A 24,777-nucleotide genomic window follows, 5' to 3' on the forward strand; every position below is an offset into this window, starting at 1 on the left:
ACATGACTATGGAGACTGAGAAATCCCATGACAGGCCATCTGCAAGCTGGAGACCCTAAGATGCTGGTAGTGTGACTCAGTCCAAGTTCAAAATCCTCTGAGCCAGGGAAGCTGATGGTGTAATACTCAGTCCAAGGCCAAAGGCCTGAGAACCTGGGGGCATTGGTGTAAATCCTGGAGTCCCATAATCAGAGAGCCTGGAATTCTAATGTCCAAGGCCAGGAGGAGGAAAGTATCCCAGCTCCAAGAGAAAGGGAGAGAGAGGGAAAGAGGGAGGGAGGGAGGGAGAGAGGGAGAGAGGGGGGGAGGGGGGGAGAGAGGGGGAGAGAGAGAGAGCAAAATCCTTTTCTCTCCTTTTTTATTCTATATGTACTAAACTCCTTAGCAAATGGTCACTTGGCCATATCCTTAGTATTCTCTCTTGAACACACTTTTTCATCTTTTACGTGACCAGGCTGAAAATTTTCAAATCTTTCCATTCTGCTTTTTTTCTTTTCTTTTCTTTTTTTTTTTTTTTTTTTTTGAGAAGGAGTCTTGCTCTGTCACCCAGGCTGGAGTGCAGTGGCATTTTGACCAACTGCAACCTCTACCTCCCGGGTTCAAGTGATTCTCCTGCCTCAGCCTCCTGAGTAGCTGGGATTACAGGCATGCACCACCAGTCTTGGCTAATTTTTTTGTATTTTTAGTTGAGATGGGGTTTCACCATGTTGGCCAGGCTGGTCTTGAAGTCCTGACCTCAAGTGATCCGCCTGTCTCAGCCTCCCAAAGTGCTCGGATTACAAGCATAAGCTACTGCGCCCGGCCCCATTCTGCTTCTTTTTAAATTATGAATTCCATCTTAAGTCATTTATTTCCTCTTATATCTTACTGTATGTGGTTAAAAGTAGCCACACAGATCCTAAAAATATTTTTCTTAGAAATTTATTTTACCCAACTGGGTGTGGTGGCTAACAACTATAACGCCTGCACTTTAGGAAGCCAAGGCAGGCAGTTCAGTTGAGCCCAAGAGTTCAAAACCAGCCTGGGCAGCAAAGTGAGACCCTGTCTCTACAAAACATTTAAAAATTAGCTGAGTGTGGGGAAGTAGCATCCCAGCTACTCAGGAGGCTGAGCTGGGAGAATTGCTTGAGCCCAGGAGTTTGAGGCTGCAATGAGCTATGATCACACCACTGCATTCCAGCCTGGGTGACAGAGCAAGATCCTGTCTTAAAAACAACAACAAGAAAAAAGCTCTTCCATCAGATATCCTAGCTTATCACTCTTAAATTCTGCCTTCCGTAAAGTCTAGGGCATGAACACAACTCAGCCAAGTTCTTTGCCATTTCATAACAGGGATGGCCTTTACTCCAGTTTCCAATAAGGTATTTCTCTTTTCCATGTAAGACCTCATCAGATTGGCCTCTACTGTCCATATTTCCACCAATATTCTAATCATGGTCACTTAAGTAATCTATAATTAGTCTCAGCCCTTCCCTGCAGCTCTCTTCTTCTAAGCCCTCACCAGAATCACCCTTAATACTCCATTTACAGCAATCTAGTCTTTTTCTAGCCTGCTGCTCCAGATCTTTTTAGCCTCTACCTATTACTCAGTTCCAAAGCTACTTCCACATTTTCAAGTATTTATTATAGCAACAACTCCAATCTTGGTACCAATTTTTTTGTCTTAATCCATTTTATGCTGTTATAATAGAATGCCACAAACTAGATCATTTGTAAACAGAAGAAATTATTCAGCTTGCAGTTCTGGAGGCTGGGAAGTCAAAGATTGTGAACCTTCATCTGGTGAGGGCCTTCTTGCTGCATCACAACATGGTGGAAGGCATCCCAGGGCTAGAGAGCATGCTCAATTGCAAAAGGGGAACAAATTCACTTTTATAACCAAACCACTCCCTCAATAACTAACACACTCCTTTGATAACAACATTAATCCATTCTGAGGGTAGAGTTCCCATTACCTAATCACCTCTTAAAAGTCCTACCTTTTAACATAGTACTGCTGTATTGGGGATTAAGTTTCTAATATATGGCCGGGCGTGGTGGCTCATGTCTATAATCCCAGCACTTTGGGAGGCCAGGGCAGCTCACATCTATAATCCCAGCACGCCAAGGCAGGTGGATCACTCCTGAGGTTGGGAGTTCCAGACCAGCCTGACCAACATGGAGAAACCCCGTCTCTACTAAAAATACAAAATTAACCGGGCATGGTGGCACATGCCTGTAATCCCAGCTACTCCGGAGGCTGAGGCAGGATAATCACTTGAACCTTGGAGATGGAAGTTGTGGTGAGCCGAGATCGCGCCATTGCACTCTTGCCTGGGCAAAAAGAGTGAAACTCCTTCTCAAAAAAAAAAAAAAAAAAGTTTTCAACATATAAACTTTGGAGGACAAATTTAAACCATATCAATGACCAAGAAAAAATATTAACAGAAAACTGTCACACACACACAAAAATAGAGGCTGGAATATTAAGACTCAGACAATTTAGAAATGAAACTTAGGTCACTCCACTAAGACAGCTGACCAGCTGAGCTTCTGGCTGAGGGCAAAGGGAATACAGAGTAGGTAGTAGAAGAAGGTCATAAATATCAACCATGGCCTCGTCATCAGTTAAAAAACAGGGCTGTAGTAGGTTGGCTACATATTTTCTCTTTGCTTGTAATATGTATGTTTATTTTTAAATGTTAGCCATTTTCTTTTATCCCCCATGATTTAATATACAAGTTGTTGGAGGTTAACTTTACAATTTAGACTTTAGCTAACAGAATATTTAGTAAACTGTGACTGAATTTGAAAAGCAATGAATAAACTCTATTAAAATTTAATTTTAATTTTTAAAATTGTAGTAAAATATGCATAATGTAATATTTATCATTTTAATCATTTTTAAGTGTACACTTCATTGGCATGAAGTACATTCATATTGTTGTGCAACCATCACCACCACCCATCTCTAGAACATTTTCATCCTCCCAAACTGAAATTCTGTACCCATTAAGCAATAACTCCTCGTTCTTTCCTTCCTGCCCTCCAGGCCCTGACAACCACTGTTCTACTTTCTGACTCTATGAATTTGACTATGCCAGGCACCTCATACAAGTGGAATCATACGATATTTGTCATTTTGTGACTGGCTTATTTCAAGTATAATTTTTAGAAGGTAAATTATAACTCACATACAAATACAAAATGAATATGTGTGATAGGTTTTATTTACCTAATTAATTAATGAGAGAACCAGTAAGATGTTACAACTAGATCAAAGGATAATTAAAAAAACCACACATAAATAAGCAACAAGGAATGCTAGAATGCATTTATTTAAAAGATGGAAAATGGTCTAACCACAGGGTGGTTAATCTACTATATTCCACCAGACACAAATAATTTTCATTTCTATGAACTAAAATCCTTTGCATTGTTATTAGTTTTCTACAACTTACAGAGCTATAAAATAGCCCCAAAACAATGAAAGGAAAAGAAAACCAGGGAGTGTATCAAAATAGAATGTCCAATAATCATACATATAGAGCAGGAATGGATATTGACAGTATTGCCGTGAATGGGAAAAAAAAAAAAAGGTAGGGTAACACTGTGCCAGTTATCAATTTATTGCTCCTTAGTCCAAAGCAATCTTTCTTTTTCTCGTTTGGAGTTACTGATCTGGATCTGGATCTGGATCCCATGAACATTTCTCATTTGCCAGCTGGTGCAATGTTAGGCCTATCAGCAGAGGGCACTAGAGAGACACTGCAGGCATAGCATAGGCAGTAGCTGCCCTTCCTAGATCTCCTTGTTCTAGATCTTGTTCTTATGGTGTCACCTATGGAGTCCCATTGGCACTCACTCTCCAGTAAGCTTCCACCTCACCCCAGTAGATGGCTTCCAGCTCACCATCCCCACCTGCAGCTGCACACCACCTCCAGCTGCAGCACTCCAGTGAATTCCTCTGTCATTTACACATATCATTTCTCTGCCATCTAGCTACAGCCCCATCCTCTCCAAGGGGGTCTGAATTTTAGCCTCAGGGTTGAGATCTCTTCCAAGTTTGTTACTCCCTTGGATGTTCTCCCTCAGCCTTAGAGATAGTCATGCTGTTTACATTTGCTTTTTCTTCTTCTTCCTTTTTTTTTTTTTCTTTTTAGAGATGGGGATCTTGCTAAGTTGCCCAGGATGGTCTCTAACTCCTGACCTCAAGTGATCCTCCTGCCTCAGCCTCCCAAGTAGCTGGGATTACAGGTGCTAGCCACTGCATCCAGTTTTTTTTTTTTTTTTTTTTTTAATTTTTAGAAATGGTCTCACTCTGTTACCCAAGCTGGAGTGCAGTGATACAATCATGATTCACCGCAGCCTCAACCTGCTAGGTTCAAACTATCCTCTAACCTCAGCCTCCTGAGTAGCAGAGACTACAGGTATGTACCACTGTGCCTGGCTATTTTTTTATTTTTTGTAGAGATGGGATCTCACTATGTTGCCTAAGCTGTTCTTGAACACCTGGGTTCAAGTGATCCTCCCACCTTGGCCTCCTAAAGTGCTGGGATTACAGGCATGAGCCCTTGTGCCCAGGTTCTGGTATTCTTTAGAGTTATCCTTTATCTGTCTTAATAGTTAACCATGTTTTATTAGTTAGTAACCTTTATATTAAATTTTTCCTGCTGGGCACAGTGGCTCATGCCTGTAAGCCCAGCACTTTGGGAGGCCAAGGCAGGTGGATCACCTGAGTTCGGGAGTTCAAGACCAGCCTGGCCAATGTGGTGAAACCCTGTCTCTACTAAAAATACAAAATATTAGCCATGTGTGGTGGTGGCAGGCACCTGTAATCCCAGCTACTTGGGAGGCTGAGGCAGGAGAATCGCTTTGAACCTGAGCTGCAGAGGTTGTAGTGATCTGAGATCACACCATTGCACTCCAGCCTGGGCAACAAGAGTGAGACTCTGTCTCAAAAAAAAAAAAAAAAATCGTGATAAATTATTGGTATAATTTCTGTCTCCTAATTGATAACACCATAAGCTTATTTATTTTCTCCCTATTTGTTTTAAAGTTGTCAAATCCATATTATTACCCTTGCAAAATAAATATATTAGCATGCTTTCATGTCATATTAATATTTTCTAGGAATTTAGTTCTGAGTTGTAATTGAAATAGTTTCTATTTCTCTTTTCTTTGGTTCTTTTATTTGGATTTTACTTACATGTTTGATACCTTCTGATATTGCTCCCTCTCTTTTTTTTTCTTTTTTCTTTTGAGACAGGGTCTCACTCTGTTGCCTAGGCTGGAGTGCAGTGGCACAATCATAGCTTGCTGCAGCCTCAACTTCCCAGGTCCAAGCCATCCTCCAACCTAAGCCTCCCAAGTATCTGGGACCATAGGCACATGCCACCACATGTGGTTGTTTCTTTTTTTGAAACAGAGTCTCACTCTGTCACACAGATTGGAGTGCAGTGGTGTGATCTCAGCTCGCTGCAACCTCTGCCTCTTGGGTTCAAGCGATTCTCCTCCCTCAGCCTCCCAAGTAGCTGGGATTACAGACATGCATCGGCACACTTGGCTAATTTTTTGTATTTTTAGTAGAGATGGGGTTTCACCATGTTGGCCAGGCTGATTTTGAACTCCTATCCTCAAGTGATCCACCCCCCTCGGCTTCTCAAAGTGCTAAGATTATAGGCGTGAGCCACCACACCTGGGCCATGGCTAATTTTTTGATTTTTTACAGAGACAAGGTCTCACTATGTTGCCCAGGCTGGTCTTGAACTCCTGGGCTCAAACGATCCTCCTGCCTTGGCCTCCCAAAGTGCTGGCATTATAGGCATGGGCCCACACCCAGCCTCTGATATCTCTTAAAGCAGTATGAATTTCTGCTTCTCTTATAATGTGGGTCCTTGTGTGACAAATTTTCTGTGAACTTGTATGCTTGAGGCTTAATGTCAGCTTTACTATGCTTTTATATTTGAATGATAATTTAAGTGGTAACTTATATTTGTGTGCTAGCACTTTCTCACGTTGCTATAAAAAATACCTGAGATTGGGCAACTTATTTAAAAAAGAGGTTTAATTTACTCATGGTTCTGCCAGCTTACAGGAAGCATGGTGCTGGCATCTGCTTATCTTCTCGGGAGGCCTCAGGAAACTCTGAATTATGGCAGGAGGCAAAGTGGGAGCAGGCACGTCACATGCCCAGAGCAGGAGCAAGAGAGAAAGAGAGGAAGTGCCACACATTTTTAAATGATGAGTTCTCTCAAGAACTCACTCACTGTCATGAGGACAAACCAGGAAGATGATGTTAAACCATTCATGGAAATCTGCCCCCATGATCCAACCACCTCCCACCAGCCCCCACCTCCAACATTGCAGATTACATTTCAACATGAGACTGGGGCACAGACATACATCCAAACTATATCAATTTGTCAGTCTCATATATATATGAGACTGAGTCTCACTCTGTCGCCCAGGCTGGAGTGCAATGGCACAATCTTGGCTCACTGCAACCTCTGCCTCCCAAGTTCAAGCAATTCTCGTGCCTCAGCCTCCCAGGTAGCTGGGATTACAGGCATGCACCACCACATCTAGCTAATTTTTGTATTTTGAGATGGGGTTTTGCCCTGTTTGCCAGGCTGGTCTCAAACTCCTGAGCTCAAGTGATCTGCCCGCCTTAGTCTCCCAAAGTGCTGGGATTATAGGCGTGAGCCACCACACCCAGCCCCCAAACTATATCAGTTTGAATGATAATTTATTTAGAATTTTAAATATGAAATTCTAAGCTCTAGGTTTGTTTCACAATACTAAATATTACTCCTCTGTCTTCTTGCAGCACATGTGCTGTTGAGAAATCTAATATCAATATGATCCTTGTTCCTTCGTAGATAACATGTTCTTTCTTTCTAGAAGATTTCAGAATTTCTTCTTTATGTATATTACTTTGACATTTCATTCTAATGTATCTAGTGTGGGTCTTTCCTTTTCTCTTTGGCACCTTTATAAACATTTTCAATCTGAAATCATTCATCTTATAAGAAATTTAATGTTATTTCTTTGACTATATAATCTTTTTTTTTTTTCTTTTTCTTTTTTTTTTTTTTCTGAGACAGAGTCTTACTCTGTCGCCCAGGCTGGAGTGCAATGGCACGATCTCAGCTCACTGCAACCTCCGCCTCCCAGATTAAAGCAATTCTCCTGCCTCAGCCTCCCTAGTAGCTGGGATTACAGGCTCCCACCACCACGCCTGGCTAATTTTTTGTATTTTTTAGTAGAGACGGGCTTTTGCCATGTTGACCAGGCTGATCTTGAACTCCTGACCTCAGGTGATCTGCCCACCTCGGTCTCCCAAAGTGTTGGAATTACAGGCGTGAGCCACCATGCCTGGCCTATGTCCTCTTCTTCCTTTTTGTTTCTAATTTCCCCTCTTGGGACTCACATAGGTGCTGACACTTGTACTTCCATCCTGTCATGCTGGACCCCTGTTGGCTTCATTAGGGATGGCACTATGTTTGAGAGGCCGAAGAAGAGACTTGGAACCTGCAAACAAGACAGGGTTTATTGAGGGGACTTAAATACAGGGTGGTCTAGTGTTGGTGGGCTGGACAGGAGAACCACAACCAATTGTAAAAAGCATGCAATTTATATAGCATTTTCACTTAACACACTTCCCCTAGCAACCTCCACCTGGCAATGTTCATTTAGCCCAAAACAAAAGAGGGCCTCCATCCCCTGTACAGCCTGCATTCCCTGGAATGCAGGCTGCGGGTTATGGTCCTCATAGATAAGGAATGAATCTCCGGGTTGGCCACTCCTGGATTCCTTAGCTCGGAACTCCAAACACACATTCTTCTTAGACGATAGGGTCATTCTCAGGGTATGCTTACGTTATTGCTATCAGGTGAGTCTGCCATACAGGGTCATTCTCTGGGTATACTTACGTTATTGCTGTCAGGTGCATCTGCCATACCGGGTCATTCTCAGGGTATGTTTATGTTATTGTTGTCACATGTGCCTGCCGTACAATCCTCCATATTTCTTTGATATGTTTTATGCATTATCATTTCCTGCGGGCTTTTCCATCTGTTTAGCTGCGAGTTTTTAGAGGAGGGCCTCAACAAACCATGGCAAACTACAACCTAACACCCACTTTTGTAAATAAAGTTTTATTGGAATAGTCATATTCATTCTCTATGTACTGCCTATGGCTGCCTTTGTGCTATAATAGCAGAGTTGAGTAGTTGTGACAGAGACCATGTGGCCCACAAAACTTAAAATGTTTACTATCTGGCCCTTTACTGAAAAAGTATGCCCACCCCCATTCTAGAAGATAGGAGTCATCTTGTTCTATTTTCTCTCCTAAGGGCCTAGAATGTACCCTGCCCAGGCTTGCTGAATGAATGAATACATGAATAAATAAGCTTCAAAGGACAGATATTATATCAAAAGGTGGAGGCCGGGCATGGTGACTCATGTGTGTAATCTCAGCACTTTTGGGAGGCTGAGGTGGGAGAATTGCTTGAACCCAGCATGGGCCACACAGCAAGATCCAGTCATTTTTTTCTTTTTCTTTCTTTTTTTTTTTTTTTAACAGGTGGAACTAGAGCATTCTAGCTAAAGAGAACAGAAATAGAATAAGTAAATACGTACAAGTGAAAATCAAGGGCAGCTTTCCAGTAGAGCAAAATGTCTAGCAAAAGTGAAGTCAAAAAGACTGGTTTAAGAAATATTCTGGGGCCGGGCACGGTGACTTATGCCTGTAATCCCAGCACTCTGGGAGGCCGAGGCGGGTGGATCATGAGGTCAGCAGTTCAAGACCAGCCTGGCCAAAATGCAAAATGGTGAAACCCTGTCTCTACTAAAAACACAAAAATTATCCAGGCGTGGTGGCGGGCACCTGTAATCCCAGCTACTCAGGAGGCTGAGGTAGAGAACTGCTTGAACCCGGGAGGTGGAGGTTGCAGTGAGCCGAGATCAGCCTGGGCAATGAGAGTGAGACTCCATCTAAAAAAAAAAAAAAAAAAAAAAAAAATTCTGGAAAGTCTGGAGTCTAGAATGAGGAGTTGATACTGAATTCCCTTTGCAATTGCCACATATATCACATGACTAGAGGTATAATTAAGGAAGATTCATCTGAGAGTAGAGGTTGCTGTAATGGTGAAGTTCTAAGGAGCTGACTCAGAATGGTGATGGAAAGTTTCTGAGAGACAATGCAGCTGGGTGGAAAGATAGGCTTCACAGCCAAACAAACATCTACACCCCAGCCCGACAACATCCCAACTGTGTGACCTTAGGCAAGTTGCTCAATCTTTCTGATTCGTAGCTATTTGTCAAACATGGTGATTCAGTGAGGATCCAGTTACAAAAATAACACTCACGCCACGTAATTCAGTGGAGAGAATTTAATACTGAAAGACCCAAAAGGGGAAGGTGAGACTATTCAGGGATTAAGCAACTGCCACCCTAAGGTGGGGACTAAGGGAGAACTTAGTGTTACAGGAGCCCAGGAGGCAGAGCTGTTCATTGGGATCTGTAGAAGCTGGGGCTATGGGGGAGGCGCTGCCACTGGGCCAGAGCCATTGCCCAGAGCAGAGAAAGAAGAGAAATACCCAGGAGTCACCTCTCTTCCTGCCCTTCTATCTCCTCCCAGTGCCTTCCACTGCCCAAATCCACCCAGAAGCCAGTTTCCCAGCAAAGCCCTGAAAAGGTGGTTTGGGAGAATCTACCCCATGACTGAAGGCAGAATAGAGGAAGGGCACCTAGACTAGACTAGACTAGATTTGAGGCAAACGAGCAAATGACCTGTGCCATCCATCTCTGACTTGGGGTTGTGGTGAGGCAGGATGAGCTGACACTGTGGGCTTCCATGTAGTATACAATCAGTAAATGGTAAATGTTCTTTTTTTCTTTTTACATCTCCATCCTCATTTTTTACCATTCGTCCCCGAATTCAGACATATTGATGTCTTTTTAGTTTCTAAAGGTCACTATGAACTCTATGACTTTGGGACTTGTGGATATTTAACTCCCTCTGCCCATGAAGTTTCATGTCCCCGTTTGATCACACACATTTTCCCCAACTTCCTCTTTTCTTCTTTCAAAAAATTTTTTTCTTCCTCCTTCCCTCTCCTTCTCTCTTCTCCCTCTTTTGTTTTAGAATTCATCTTAGTTACTACCTCTGCCAGGATGCCTTCCCCAAGTCCTTTAGTGTTTGTTGGATGTCCCTGTCTGTGCTCTGATAACCTCCTATGCTCTATCATGTGTGCCTCCAGCCTAGTACTGAGCAAGACATAGATTTATTTTTTGTCTTTCCGTGTGAGTTTTCTGTCGCTGCATAACAAATTACCACAAACTTAGCAGTCTAAAACAACACTCATTCATTACCTGACAATTTCTGTAGGTTAGACTTGCAGCATGTTTTACCTGGGTCCTCTGCTCAGGATCTCACTAGGCTGAAATCAAGGTGTAGCCAGATGTATCTTCATCTGGAGGCTTGACTAAGGAAAGTTCATTTTCAAGTTCCCTTGGCACAATACATTTCTTATGACTGTGGCCTTTTATTTATTTATTTTTTTATTTTTACTAGCTGTTGGCCAGAGGCCACCCTCAGCTCCCAGAGGATGCTTTCAGGTCCTTGCTATATGGCCTCTATATAGCATGGTAATTTGCTCCTTTAGGGCCAACAGAAGAGAAGCTGCTGCAGCTTTGGCTCTCTCTGACTTACTCCTTCTTTGGCTCCTAGATCCTCTTTTCAAAAAAGAGCTCACCTGGTTCAGTCAGGCCCAACCACACTCAAGGAGAGGAAATGAAATCATGTGGGATTGGGAATCTTGGGAGCCATCTTAGACTTCTGCCTACCACATTCTCCTTCTAGATACAAACTCTCTGAGAACAAGGTTATTCTCTTATTTCTGTTTATATCCCCAGAATTGAGCAGAATTAGTACCTGACAGTAGCTATTTAATACAAGAATAAAGAAGTAAAACAAAAAAAGGGAAGAAAACTCATAAGGAAGGGAGAGATTTAAGAGGAAAGTTAAATATGACTTGGTAAGTAATGGACACTTGAATCAGAATCCCGAGTCTATAATGGCACCATTAACAAAAGTTGGGGACCAAATAACAGGAATTGGGTAGTATAAGTTCTATGTTAGCTACATTGAATTTATTTTGCCTGTGGGACAACCACGTGGAATTTCTTGCAAACCAATGAGGGTGATAGTCTGGAACTTAGAAGAGAGATGTGGGTTGAGATGAATCAAAGTATTGAGTGCTGAGTTCTTGAAGTTGTGACATAGTCTTTAGGGTGCTCTTACCTCCAATCCTGCTCCACCGGGGCACTGTAACTTAGTTTTTCTAGTCTAACCCTATTATTTCTTTTCCTTCCCACTTCTCAACTATTTGACTTTCCCATAATCATTCAGGTTTCCTTTTCCTCTTCTTATTTAGTCCTCCAGATATAACTGTCAGCATGAAAACCCCATTGCCAGCTCCCTTGAGCCTGCTGATGTGAATTTCACACTAATAGACACTAGTTGAAACACTTATACTAATCTACTTTTGTGTATAGTGTTAAGAACATGGCCTTCAGCCATGGAAGAGCTGAGTTCAAATTCTACTTCTACTATTTAATTGGTTATATAATCATGATCAAGATGAAATATCTCTCTGAGGTTATAACTTCTTTATTCATGAACTAGACAATATACCCACATTTTCAAGGAGGTTAAATAAAGTTATATATGTACAATGTCTGGGAAATTGTGGAAACTCAGTTAAATCCCTACATTTGTTTTGGGGGATGAAAAAATATTATTGTGCTCACATTGTGTTTTGTTCCAGCTGCACTGGAATTTTGCAAATTACTACTTTAAATGTGAAATCAGTTTAACAATACAACTACATGACTAAAAAGCATTCACAGTCCCCACTGGATTTGGGGAGTATTGTGTAGCAATGAGGAAAAATTTACATACAGTATGAACCTCATATTTGTTAGAAAAAGTGATGTCAGGTCACTAGGAATCACGTTTTCTGCAAAGTATTCATCACAAAATACAGACAGTTATTTTAATTATAATAATTGTGCACCTGGTTCTTCTTACAGCAAGTTCACATTTGCATATCTGCCTCCCAGATAGAGATAGATAACTAAGAATTTCTCTATCTGCCCACAATCTATACCTGGCTTTCTGTACATTTTCTTGCATAACCTTAGGGATTATAATTGTAGCCTGACTGTCTCCAATCCGCTTTCATGTGGCAGTCTCAGCAATCTTTCTAAAATGCCACATGATCAAATCAATCTCCTACCCACTGCATTTAGGATGAAAGGAAAGCTTTGTAGGTTGGCATGTAGTGCCCTTCACTATCAGTTTCTGGTTGACTTTTCCTGTCCTATTTCATATCACCGCCCCCCTCATAATCTTTGCCTTGAAGTCCCGCTCCTCCTCTTGGTTTCTGTTCTTTTTTGGGAACTGGCCCTTCCTCTACTTCCCTTAACCTGGCTTAGACTAATCCTTCCTCCTTTTTCCTCCCTCCTCAGTGCCAGCATCTCCCTCTCCTCATCTACACTGCTTTCCCTGGAGTCTGGGTTGGCTGTTTAATTTAATTTTTTTTGAGGTGGGGTCTCATTCTGTCACCCAGGCTGGAGTGCAGTGTCATGATCATACCTCAATGCATCCTTGACCTCCAGGGCTCAAGTTATCCCCCTACCTCAGCCCCTGAAGCAGCTGGGACCTCAGTTGTGCACAACCACGCCTAGCTAATTTTTTTGCTTTCTGTAGATATAGGAACTCACTACGTTGCCTAGGCTGGTCTTGAACTCCTGGGCTCAAGCGATCCTCCTGCCTCATCCTCCCAACGTGCTGGGATTCTGAACGTGATCACAGTGCCTGGCCTAATTTATTCTATTTTTAATCATAAGTATATGCTCAGGTTAAGATTTATTTGTTCCACCAGGTGTGGTGGCTCAGGCCTGTAATCCCAGCACTTTGGGAGGCCGAGGCGGGCAGATCACGAGGTCAGGAAATCGAGACCATCCTGGCTAACATGGTGAAACTCCGTCTCTACTAAAAATACAAAAAATTGGCCGGGCATGGTGGCAGGCACCTGTAGTCCCAGCTACTCAGAAGGCTGAGGCAGAAGAATAGCATGAACCCAGGAGATGGAGCTTGCAGTGAGCCGAGATTGCGCCATTGCACTCCAGCCTGGGCAATAGAGCGAGACTCCATCTCAAAAAAAAAAAAAAAAAAAAAAAAAAAAGATTTATTTATTCCGGGTGTGGTGGCTCACGCCTGTAATCCCAGCACTTTAGGAGGCCAAGGTGTGCGGATAACCTGAGGTTGGGAGTTCGAGACCAGCCTGACCAACATGGAGAAACACCCGTCTCTACTAAAAATACAAAATTAGCGGGGCATGGTGGCACATACCTGTAATCCCAGCTACTCGGGAGGCTGAGGCAGGAGTATCACTTGAACCCAGGAGGCGGAGGTTGCGGTGAGCTGAGATGGTGCCATTGTACTCCAGCCTGAGGAACAAGAGTGAAACTTCATATCAAAAAAAAAAAAAAGATTTATTTATATACTTTGGGAGAATAAATTAATGCCCTTTGAGATATACATGCAGTCATTTGGAGGAACATAATTTAAGCTGCTGGCTTAAAATGCTTGGATCTTGCACAACTGCAGAGTTTAGAAGTACTTCAGTTTGACCAAACAGCTGTCCATGTTGTGATGCTGGGCACATTCCTCACCTGCCTCTATCTTAATGTTGTCTTCCCTCCTCATGGGCTGTTTAGGTGCTCTGAGAATACATCCTGTGAGCTTCTATGAGTCCCAGGGGTTTTACTAATTTGTTTTTAAATTTTAAGTAAAATCATGGCTGAAAATTGTCAGGTAACATCCCAGGAGCCCTCATATGCAGAAGCAGCTAAAAAGTCCCATCATCATATTTAAAAGGGAGATTTATTTGGGGGGTGGGGGGGTTCTGTTAAAAAAGCACTGATGTCAGAAACATGCTTCATCTTATTAGAAACATAATCTGAAATGTATGAGATTAGGTTGTCAAAATTAAGAAAGTGCCGGAATTTCATTGAGTGTGCTAAAAATGTAATTTAAGAACTCCTGTAAGGAAGATGATGGAGCAAAGTGTAGCTAACAAAATTAAATATCTGCAACTCCATTACATAATTACTCTCCTTTTGTTTATGTCTGAAATTTAAAAAGTAGATATAAAAAATTTTTTAAAGTAGATATAGTGTAATCACTTCTTAAAATAGCCTTCTTATTGACTATTTATATAAGATGACCAGCAGAAGAGAGAGAAAGGCAACTTAAAAAATAATAATAACTCACTGGCATGGCTATCCTTCTTTTTTATTCATTATGAGAAAATTAATTTGATTTAGTCTTTTTAAATAGCCAGTCACCATTCAGGAAATAAATCAACAGAAGTGTGCATTGGAATTATTTATTTACTTGCTTGTTTCTGCCACCACACTGGAATGTCATGAAAATAGGAGCTCTGTCTTTGTCATCAATATGGCTCGTCACCTAGCACATTGCCTTAAGAATATTGATATAAATGGAATGAGCTACTCTCTGAACCAAAGCTACATCATCTTCAACAAAATTTTTGCAAAATTACATTCTTCAATTCCAAAGGCAGGAAAATAAAATTATCACACTGCCACTGTCAACATCATTTACTAAGTTGACCATAGTTTGAAGAGCCCTATAGGAGATACTATGGGATGATACAAAAAGAACACGAAAAAGGAAAACATTTTAGATAGAAGTGGTAAAAGTTTTCAGATTATAAAATATTACCATGCTAATATATATTTCACAATGAAATGTATTCATTATATAGCAAAAACGTTAAAATATTTGTTATTGATTAGAATAGAGATCAGTCTCTGTTAGAAACCTTTAAAAGGTGTACAAACACTTTGTAAGAGATGACTCCTGTCCCATCCTGCTCAGGGATGACCAAAACTTTCATCTTAGATAGATACACCACCAGGTTTCATCAGGGTCACCTTAATTATTTTAGCTGTCTAGGTAAACCAATCTCCCGATGGGAGGATATGGAGTAGGGCGAAGAGTTATATTTTGGAAAACAATCCATGGGAAATTAAGTCAAGTAGCCAAACGTTTAATTTGGAAATGCAAATATCCATCAATTAGGTTTTAAATTATGTGGACAATAAAAGCGTTGAGCAGAGCAGTAGAGACAAACAAAATTAAAAAGAGGAAAGAACAGAGAAGGCAGGGAGGGGCTTATTTTCACACATTATACCAATTTACATTGCACATCATATTAAATTTAAGTAAGGCACTTTTCTTCATCCAAATAATTTCACCCATTTTAAACCATAAAATATTGGCGGCGAAACCTGGGCCATCTGATGTAATCTTTCTGCGTCCCTTTCAGGAAAGACGGTGCAACAACACAATGAAGACAGCCTGTTGCTTTCCTTGGTATGTTTACAGCAGGAATCGGGCAGCGACTTAACTAGACATAAGTTTCCCCTTCTTCCCATGGGTCTATTTGCCAAAGCCCCCTGCACCTATTAGAGTTTTCTGAGGTTGGGCTGGTGGAGAGCAGAAACCCGGAGGCTAGATTCAGGAGACCTGGTTTCCCATGCCACTTAGTAGCCTGTGACATTGAGCACAATACTTACTTTTCAGCGCTTCTGTTTCATTATTTGGGAAATGGGAACAATATATCTGTTTTATAAGATTGTTGTGAAGATGAAACAGGCCTGTGTAAGGCCTTTTCTAAATTGTAAAGCGCTCCCCAGATGTTAATTATCTCCTTTAAAGGGCACAGAATCTGTTTCAATAGTATAGGAGGTTGCAAAAAGGCTCCTTGACACTTTTTGCTCAGAACTTGACCCTGAGCTTAATCTCGCCGTAAAGTGAAAGGGTTCTTGCGCCCCCACAGCAGCCCGGGGCAGGGTCACCCTCGCGACCGAGGCGGTCATTGCCGTATTCCGTCCTGAGCTGCCGCTCCCCCACGATCCTCCCACCAATCCCGGGAGGGCCGCGACGTCCCTTGCCGCTTGGGTGGCGCCAGCTAGAGGGCGCGGGCCGGGGCGGAACCCGGTACCGCGGCTCGGGGGGTGGGGGTGGGGGCGGGGCCTCGCGCGGTGGGCGGGGCCTCGGGGCGTCCCGGGCGGCCGGCGCGCTGAGCTTACCAGCCAGCTAGCGAGCGACGGGCGCGCGCGGCCCCTGCGCACTCGGCCGCCGCCTGCGCGCGTTGCGGCCGCAGCTGCACCTTTGCCTCCGTGGTTCCGCAGCCCAGCCCCGGGAGGACGCGCTGCCCTGCGTCGTCCGCACTTGCGCCCTTTCCCACCGCAACAGGTCAGGGGAGGGCGGAGGTGACGAGGGCGCCCGACCCGGGACTAGAGGACGGAAGGGTCTGGAAGGTGAGCGCAGCCCTGCGCCACCCAGGGCTGGGGGTCGATCCGCCCGGCCCCCGACGCCGCCGCCGCGGACTTCTCGGAAGCTGAGGCTCTCCCCGCCTCTCTGCCGGCTTCCCAGCACGCTGACTCAAGTCGCTGGCGTTCCCACTTTTCCGGTGGGAGCCTTCGGGGAGAACGGACGAGGGCTCAGAGCTCTCACCGCCCTACTTGCGATCCCGCGGCAGGTAGCGCGTAGAAAAGGGACGGGGACATGGGAAGAGACCCATGCTCCTCCCTCAACCCCAGCCCCCAAGTCAGATGTTTGCCTGTGCACCCCGCGTTTTGCGGAGAGCTGTCCCGTTGTTGGGACTTGCTACTTGAGTTGCGTAATGAGTCCCAGAAGTTTCTTGGGGGGAGGGGGCGGGGAAAAGTGGGGTGGTTCTTTCCTGCACCCCGGGACCCTTCCCTGTGCCTATCGTGGAGAGAGATGAGGGCTTCCCGTCGCGTCTCACTGAGAGCAGGAGGGAGGCGTATGTCGGTGGTCCGTAGCCTCCGGGGAGGAGTTGGAGCCACCTTCTGAGACTTAACTTCTGGGACAGAGGGAGAGGCGTCTTTAGTATGGGACTGGTTAATTTCTCTTGATAATGCTTTTTTCCCTCGGGTGTCCCATCCTCTGTGGCCGTCGCAACCCCACCCTCCGACGGTGCGAGCGCCGGAGCCAGGGAATGAGAGGGGAGAGAAGGTGGAGAGTGTGAATCACACGTTACCTTAGTGTAATGGTAGTTGCATTAATGGAGCTGCGACGGGCCTGCGGGCGGTTCGATACCGTCCTGCTAGTTTTCTCTTCCCGGAGCTTCTCCACCACCAGCACCCGCATATTGTTATGCAGATCATCCCGGGAAAGCACTTGGCTTTGGAGGTGGAGATGTGTCCGAATCTCCCTTGAACCAGTCTCTGTTGGGGGAAAGGCCTTGCAGCCAAGTGATTTGTTTTATTTAAGGGTGGAGCCGGAGATAATTTTAACCACCCCCCCCGCCTTGGTGCACGTTGTGGGGTGTGACTTAGCACGGGGAAATCAGACTGATTTAAAACTTTCAATGCAAACCTGTAAATTAAGGCGAAGACCCAGTGTTCCCTGGGACAGTTGCAAAGTGAGACGAGCTCAGAAACTGAAGCACATAAACACTAGGTAGGAGTCTGAGAGGCGTGGAGAATTTTGCTTGTGCAAGATTATTTCAGAGCAAGGTCATGCGGTGTGTGTAGAAGGTAGGTGGCCGTGGGATACCACTCTCAGACCTGCGTGGTGTCGGCCTCTGGGTGGGGATAAAAGTCACGAAAAAGACCTTTGGACCCAGAGTCTAGTTTTTTTTCTTTGGGGCCGAAGAATACCTAGGCATGGCCCTGTTTCAGTGTTTACTTCCTCTGTCTAATGTATTTCCTTAGCTCGCCTTTCATCTTTAGTGGGAAGGATTCCTTGAGTGGATATTCTGGAAGTAGATTCACAGGAGAATGGAAAATTCTGGATGGTTTGCCTGCTTTAATTTCAAGGTGTTGTCTCTTGTGGATGTTGGAAAGTGTTGTACTTGAATATTTGAAGATAAATATGCAGAAAAGCAGTGGTGAGAACTAAAGGAAGATGATCCGAGGGGAGATGAGAGAAAGCAAGAAAATACATAAGTGGTACGTAAAACTAGAGAAACTCATTGGAATTAAGCCATTTTTATGGAGAGAAAGAACCAAGGAAATAATTTGGGATAGATTTGGTCACTTTGAGACAAATAGAGATTGAAGAGTGGGACTTTTGGGGAAAATGAGTTTAGATATTGGAGACTTTTCTTTTTTCAAATATAACTTACAAGGATGTTGAGGCTGGAGATGTGGGACTTGCAGGTATGTTGCTGTGAATTCTTTGCTTTTCACCTGCAAGAAAATGAACTGTTAAATATTAATCTGCCTTATTCATTCACTGTAACAATTGAATTTGTGTCTTTGGCATTTGCTTAACTCTTCAACTTTGCAAAACTATAATTTTGAAGAATCACAGTGTGTTAAATTAGAATACAAAGATCATTTAGAGATTGAAAATTTATGACAAAAGTCCAGGCCATTTTAACATTGCTTTCTCCTACATGCGTAACAGGCATGCATTTTTTGCCACCAGAATCACTAATCTACTATAGGGTAATAAGACTATATCAAAACTAGCTATCTCTTCTATTTCCTCTTCGGTTTAACTGGATTTCGCAGAGCTGGTTGAGGGGAAAGTTACTTTTTTAATTGACTGAGATACTTGCTTAATTAGGTTTTGGATTAAATTTGGAAGAGACTATTCAATTAAAATACATATGTATTTATCAGGCACCTCTACAAGTCTATTTATTTTTGAGACAGGTTCTCACTCTGTCACTTAGGCTGGAGTGCAGTGGCACAGTCGTAGCTCACTGTAACCTCCAACTCCTGGGCTCATGGGATCCTCCCTCAGCCTCCCAAATAGCTGGGATTACAAGCATATGCCACCATGCCCGGCTAATTTAAAAAATCTTTTGGTAGAGATGGTTTGGGGTGGGGGTGGGGGGGGTCCTCCCTGTGTTACCCAGGTGAGTCTTGAACTCCTGGCTCAAGCAGTCCTCCCACTTTTGCCTCCCCAAGTGCTGAGATTACAGGTGGAAGCCACCATGCCTGGCCACAAGTCACTTTAGCCAGGTGATTGTTTAGTTGAAGTTTCATATTGCCTTGAAAATTGAAAAGAGGGGTGAAAAAATTAAGCTTAGAAAGGGTAAACTTGTTTTCAATATTTTTTGAAAAGCTGATGGAAGGAGTTCTGTGTTCAACTCTGTAATTTGTGGGCCCAAAGTTCCTTTATTTCAAGGCTCTAGACCATTAACTAATTTTTTGGGAGATTGAGAAAGTATGTTGGAGAGAGTGCAAATTAAGGAACCTCATTGGGGCCAGGTGTGGTGGCTCACGCCTGTAATCCCAACACTTTGGGAGGCTGAGGCGGGCGGATCACTTGAGGTCAGCAGTTCGGGACCAGCCTGACCAATATGGTGAAACCCCATCTCTACTGAAAATACAAAAAGTAGCTGGGCATGATGGTGTGCTCCTGTAATTCCACCTCCTCGGGAGGCTAAGGCAGGAAAGTCGCTTGAACCCAGGAGGCGGAGGTTGCAGTGAGCCGAGATTGCACTGCTGCACTCCAGCCTGGGTCACAGAGCAAGACCCTGTCTCAAAAAAAAAAAAAAAAAAAAAAGGGAAAAAAGGAACTGTATTTACCATGAATATACAGTTTCATAAGTGATATTTTCCTTAAATAATAAATTCAACAATGGTTTCTCAAGTGATGTTTAATTGGCAGTTGCTTTCTAGTAGTCTCTTTTTTTAGACACAGTAGAAGCTTATTTAATAGTGTTGATTTGGATCTTAGATTTTAAAATAGATGACATAAACTCTGTAATCCATTTATTAAAATTCTACCACAGCATGGAAATAAATGTGAAATATGTGGCTCTTTGTAGGTACACATCCATTATTCATGATTGTTTATATCTGGACAACAGATTGTTATAGACTTGACACCATGAGACCCCAAGGTCATCAGGGTTGCTAATAGGAGTTTCTGTTTTATGCCTTAGGACAGAACTTCAGTAGTATTCCCGAAGGGAAGAAAATCAGCTGATTTTCTTAAATTATCTGGCCCATTTTAAACATGACTAAGGATTTCTTGCTAGAGTGACTTTTTCCTATTAAAAAACTGAGATTATTGTGACAAATAGTGCCTGAAGGAATCAATTACATCATTAATATAGTATCTCATATTCATTCCTAATACCGCGTAAGTATTGAGTAGCTTCTGTGAGCCAGACGGTATGCTAAGCATTGGAGAAATTGTGATGGTAACATGATCAAGAAAGAGAAAGGGCCTGTGCAGATGGAACTTATATTGGCACTTCACTGTTTACCAACAGCTTTCACATGGCATAATCAGTTAACCTAATTGTGACTCTGAAATTGGAATTCATTTTCCATTTTAAAATCAGGAAATTGAGTTGAAGAAGTTAAGTGACTTGACTCTGTGACTCAAAGCCTGGTGCCCTTTCTACTATGGTACACTGTGTTGGCTATGTTGATGTGTGGTTTCCTGTTTTTCAAGAATTACAGCTTGACTCTAAAATATAAATAGTGCTTCTCCTTGGGTAAGTAATTCTTTCTGATCATTATGGGAATAAAAACAAGTATTTTCATTTAGGATTTTGAACACTTGTGCCTCCAAAGGAAAAAATTATGCAAACCTATTTAACAGACACATGGTGTTTATTTGCACTAGATAAGAATCCTTACCTTTCTAAAAATTAAATACAGGGCCTTACAGACTAGCTGCCTTAGTGCTTGAAAACTATTATTCAACTTGTAAAAGCTCAGTTCATAAATTTTTGAGAGCATATCCCTATGTAAGTCAGGACATACTCATACCATTTCCTTCTGTCTTATAGATACAGTGAATATGTGCAGTCTGGCAGTAGTTCTCAGACCTATAATGTACTCCTGAAAGGCTTGCGAAAACGCAGGTGTGCTCCTCTTACCCGTCCCCCGAGTTTCTGATCCAGCAGGTCTAGGGTAATGCCCAAGAATTTGCATGTGTAACATGTTTGCGGCTGATATTGATGCTGTTATTTCTGGAACAACACTTTGAGAACCACTGTAGTATAGCAGAGAGTTTAAAAAGGTTTCTGAGTCAGACAGCTTGGGTTTGAATCTTGGATATGCTACCTACTAGCTGTCAGACCTTAGGCAAATTACTTTTTTCAAGGACTATGAAGGCTGACCGAGCACTGCTGCTTACGCCTGTAATTCTAGCACTTTGGGAGGCAGAGGCGAAAGGATCGTTTGAGCGCAGGAAATTTGAGACTAGCCTGGGCAACAAAGTGAGACCCCCTTCTTTAAACAACAGCAACAACACCTGTGAAGTCTGAGATTTTACTCTACTCTCAAGGTAACTAACCTGCCACAGTTTCATGGACCCCTGGGTTACAGAGGAATGACTTTATCACTCATCAAGATAGCTGTAGCCAGAATATCAACATTTTCTTACACTGGTTTCCTAAGCCCCAGTTTTCCAAAGGGTTATGTGAAGAGGGGAAGAGAGCCAAGTGACACATGCAAAAACGGTGGATTGTATTAACAGGAAGGGAATCCTGAGTTTTTATGAGACAGAGTCTCACTCTGTTGCCTAGGCTGGAGTGCAGTGGTGCAATCTTGTCTCACTGCAACCTTTGCCTCCCAGGTTCAAGCAGTTCTGCCTCAGCCACTCGAATAGCTGGGATCACAGGCATGCACCACCACCACCAGCTAATTTTTGTATTTTTAGTAGAGATGGGGTTTCACCCATGTTGGCCGGGCTAGTCTTGAACTCCTGACCTCAGATGATCCACCCACCTCAGCCTCCCAAAGTGCTGGGATTACAGATGTGAGCCACTGTGCCTGGCCTTCCTAATCTTTTATAATTGTCAGTAAGCGTGTCTGCTCTTCACAGGGAGATTTTATCTTTTTTTTTTTCCCCCGATCATTAGAACCTGTGAAGGGAGGGGCTGGGCATGGTGGCTCATGCCTCTAATCCCAGCACTTTGGGAGGCTAAGGTGGGTGGATCACTTGAGGTCAGGAGTTTGAGACCAGCTTAGCCAACATGGTGAAACCCTGTCTCTACTAAAAATACAAAAATTAGCCGGGTGTTGTGGTGGACACCTGTAATCCCAGCTACTCGGGAGGCTGAGGGAGGAGAATCGCTTGAACCCTGGAGGTGGAGGTTGCAGTGAGCAGAGATCGAGATTGCGCCACTGCACTCCAGCCTGGGTGACAGATCGTGACTCGGTTTCAAAAAAAACAAACAAAACCTGTGAAGGGAGAGTTTTATCTTGATTATACTGCATAGTAAACATGCTGCCCTTAGTGCTAGGAGACTATCCCTAATTTTCCAAGGCTGTTCACCATACAAACATCTTTAAGAATAATTTGAAACAGCCGGGTGCAGTGGCTCATGCCTGTAATCGCAGCACTTTGGTAGGCTGATGTGGGAGGACTGCATGAGCTCATGAGTTTGAGAGCAGCCTGAGCAACATAGTGAGATCTCGTCTTCACAAAAATTTTTTTAAAAAAATAGCCAGGTGGGCCGGCCACAGTGGGTCACACCTGTAATCCCAGCACTTTGGGAGGCCAAGGTGGGTGGATCACTTGGAAGTCAGGAGTTCGAGACCAGCCTGGCCAACATGATGAAACCCCGTCTCTACTAAAAATACAAAAATTAGCCCGGCGTGGTAGCACATGCCTGTAATCCTAGCTACTCGGGAGGCTGAGGCAGGAGAATTGCTTGGCAGCGGAGGTTGCAGTGAGTCAAGATCGTGCCATTGCACTCCAGCGTGGGCAACAGAGCAAGACTGTCTCATAAATAAATAAATAAATAAATAAAATAAAAAATAGCCAGGCATGGTGTTGCATGCCTGTGGTCCCAGCTACTCAGGAGACTGAGACGGGAAGATTGCTTGAGCCTTGACCTAGGCTGTGGTGAGCTGAGATCCTGCCACTGTACTCTAGCCTGGGCAACAGAGCAAAACCCTGTCTTGAAAAAGATAATCTGAGACAAAACAAAGACAATTGATGCCTCTGCTTGTAAAAATAGGCACAAATACCGCAGACCCATGGAGAAATTGTCTCCTAACACCTTTCCAATCCTCCGTTTTTTTTTCCCTTATAAAACGGAGTGAGCAATATAGCAGTATCTCCTTTATTGAGTAGTTGAAAAGATTAAAGGTACTAAGATTTGGCAAGTTCTTGGAGCAGAGCGTAGTAAATGCTACATGAATGTTTGCTATTACTCCTGAAGGAAGAAATTGTGTTCTCAGTCTTTTTTCTTTTTTTATGGTAAATATTGTCTCATAAGATGAAGTAATTGGTTTACTTTGAATAAATTGCAAACTTTGAGTTTGTTCCAAGAAATTTTGTAAGGGTCCAAATTCTGAAATGAGGACAATGCCTTGTACGATATTTTACCAGCCCACAGGGAATGAGGCAGAGACGTTTTCTACCGATATCCATGTGCTTTTCTGTGTTTCCTAGCTTCTTTATGGTTACACAGAATCAAGTGACTCATCTGTCCAGATAAGCAGATGTGTACTTGAGTGTAGCATAGCACCAGAACCCCATTGAACAAAACTTCAAAATGTAGAAGAGATAGTTGGGGAAATTGTATTCCTTTATGGATTTCTGAGCTTGTGAGGTCCATGTGTATTGGAGAGCCTAGAGGAACTGTAGATGATCAGGTCAGTTTGGGGTCCTGGGAGATTATGATCTCTCCCAGAGGTAGATCTCTCTACTAGGGGTAGAATTCTAGAGAATCAGACTAAAACAGAATGTATGACCCATGACTTATCCCTAACACATTGCCTGTTACCAAGAGACTGTTATTCCTGGGTAAAGGAGAAGTATAGATGACAAGGGACTAACTAGCCTACAGGCCTCTGAACAGAGTAATTTTTCTCATATTCTCCTTTGGAAACTAGATTGTGGTCCTGGGACTGGGAAGCTGCTTGCTCTGTTTGTCCTGTTGAAAGGTTCCCAGGCTGGGCTCAGTTGCTCACACCTGTAATACCAGGATTTTTGGGACCAGCCTGGGCAACATGGCAAACTCCTGTCTCTACAAAAAATACAAAAATTAGCCGGGTGCAGTGGCTCATGCCTGTAATCCCAGCACTTTGGGAGGCTGAGGTGGGAAGATCACATGAGATCGGGAGTTTGAGACCAGCATGACCAACATGGAGAAACCTCATCTCTACTAAAAATACAAAAAAATCAGCCGGGCATGGTGGTGCATGCCTGTTATCCCAGCTACTTGGGAGGCTGAGACAGGAGAATTGCTTGAACCCTGAAGCAGAGGTTGTGGTGAGCCAAGATCCTGCTATTGCACTCCAGCCTGGGCAACAAGAGCGAAACTCTACCTAAAATAAAATAAAATAAAATAAGCCAGGCATGGTGGCACACATCTGTAGTCCCAGTTACTCTGAAGGCTGAGGCGGGAGGTTTACTTAAGCCCAGACGGTGGAGGTTGCAATGAGCCATGACTGTGCCACTGCACTCCAACCTGGGTGACAGAGCAAGACCCTGTGAGAAAAAAAAAAAAAAGCTTCCCCAGTGTGTGGAGTTGCCCCAGCACATGGTTTGGCCAGCCAAAAAAATAACTAGAACAACTACTACCATTTATTGAATGTTTACCATGAGCCAGTCATTGTGCTAAAACTTTTACAAACATTATTTTATGTCCCCGACAACAATCCCATGAAGCCCTATATTACTGATGAGAAAGCTGAGGCCTTAGAGAAGAAGAATAATTTTCTCGAGGTTTTTTTTTT

The 24,777-nt window shown here is 43.3% G+C and overlaps 2 protein-coding genes across 11 annotated transcripts in view; one reads left to right on the forward strand and one right to left on the reverse strand.

Annotated features, from left to right (window-relative positions):
• The window catches only part of C3H4orf36 (chromosome 3 C4orf36 homolog), a 97,740-nt gene extending 81,726 nt beyond the window's left edge, over window positions 1–16,014 (reverse strand). The window contains exons 1-2 of the mRNA XM_063663869.1: window positions 15,658–16,014; window positions 13,403–13,500 (exon numbers count right to left, since the gene is read on the reverse strand). The gene's annotated coding sequence lies outside the window, so the exon portion shown is untranslated. The remainder of the gene's footprint in view (window positions 1–13,402; window positions 13,501–15,657) is intronic.
• Window positions 16,015–16,165: 151 nt separating this feature from the next.
• The window catches only part of AFF1 (ALF transcription elongation factor 1), a 203,428-nt gene continuing 194,816 nt past the window's right edge, over window positions 16,166–24,777 (forward strand). For 4 of the 10 annotated variants that reach the window (XM_054486036.2, XM_063663865.1, XM_054486041.2 and 1 more), the window contains exon 1: window positions 16,175–16,404. The gene's annotated coding sequence lies outside the window, so the exon portion shown is untranslated. Of the gene's footprint in view, window positions 16,626–17,344; window positions 18,061–24,777 lie in introns of those variants that run through there. The other 6 variants (XM_063663866.1, XM_063663864.1, XM_063663862.1 and 3 more) reach the window with 5 other exon arrangements.

This window comes from Pongo pygmaeus, chromosome 3 (assembly GCF_028885625.2).
Source record: "Pongo pygmaeus isolate AG05252 chromosome 3, NHGRI_mPonPyg2-v2.0_pri, whole genome shotgun sequence".
NCBI lineage: Eukaryota > Metazoa > Chordata > Mammalia > Primates > Hominidae > Pongo > Pongo pygmaeus.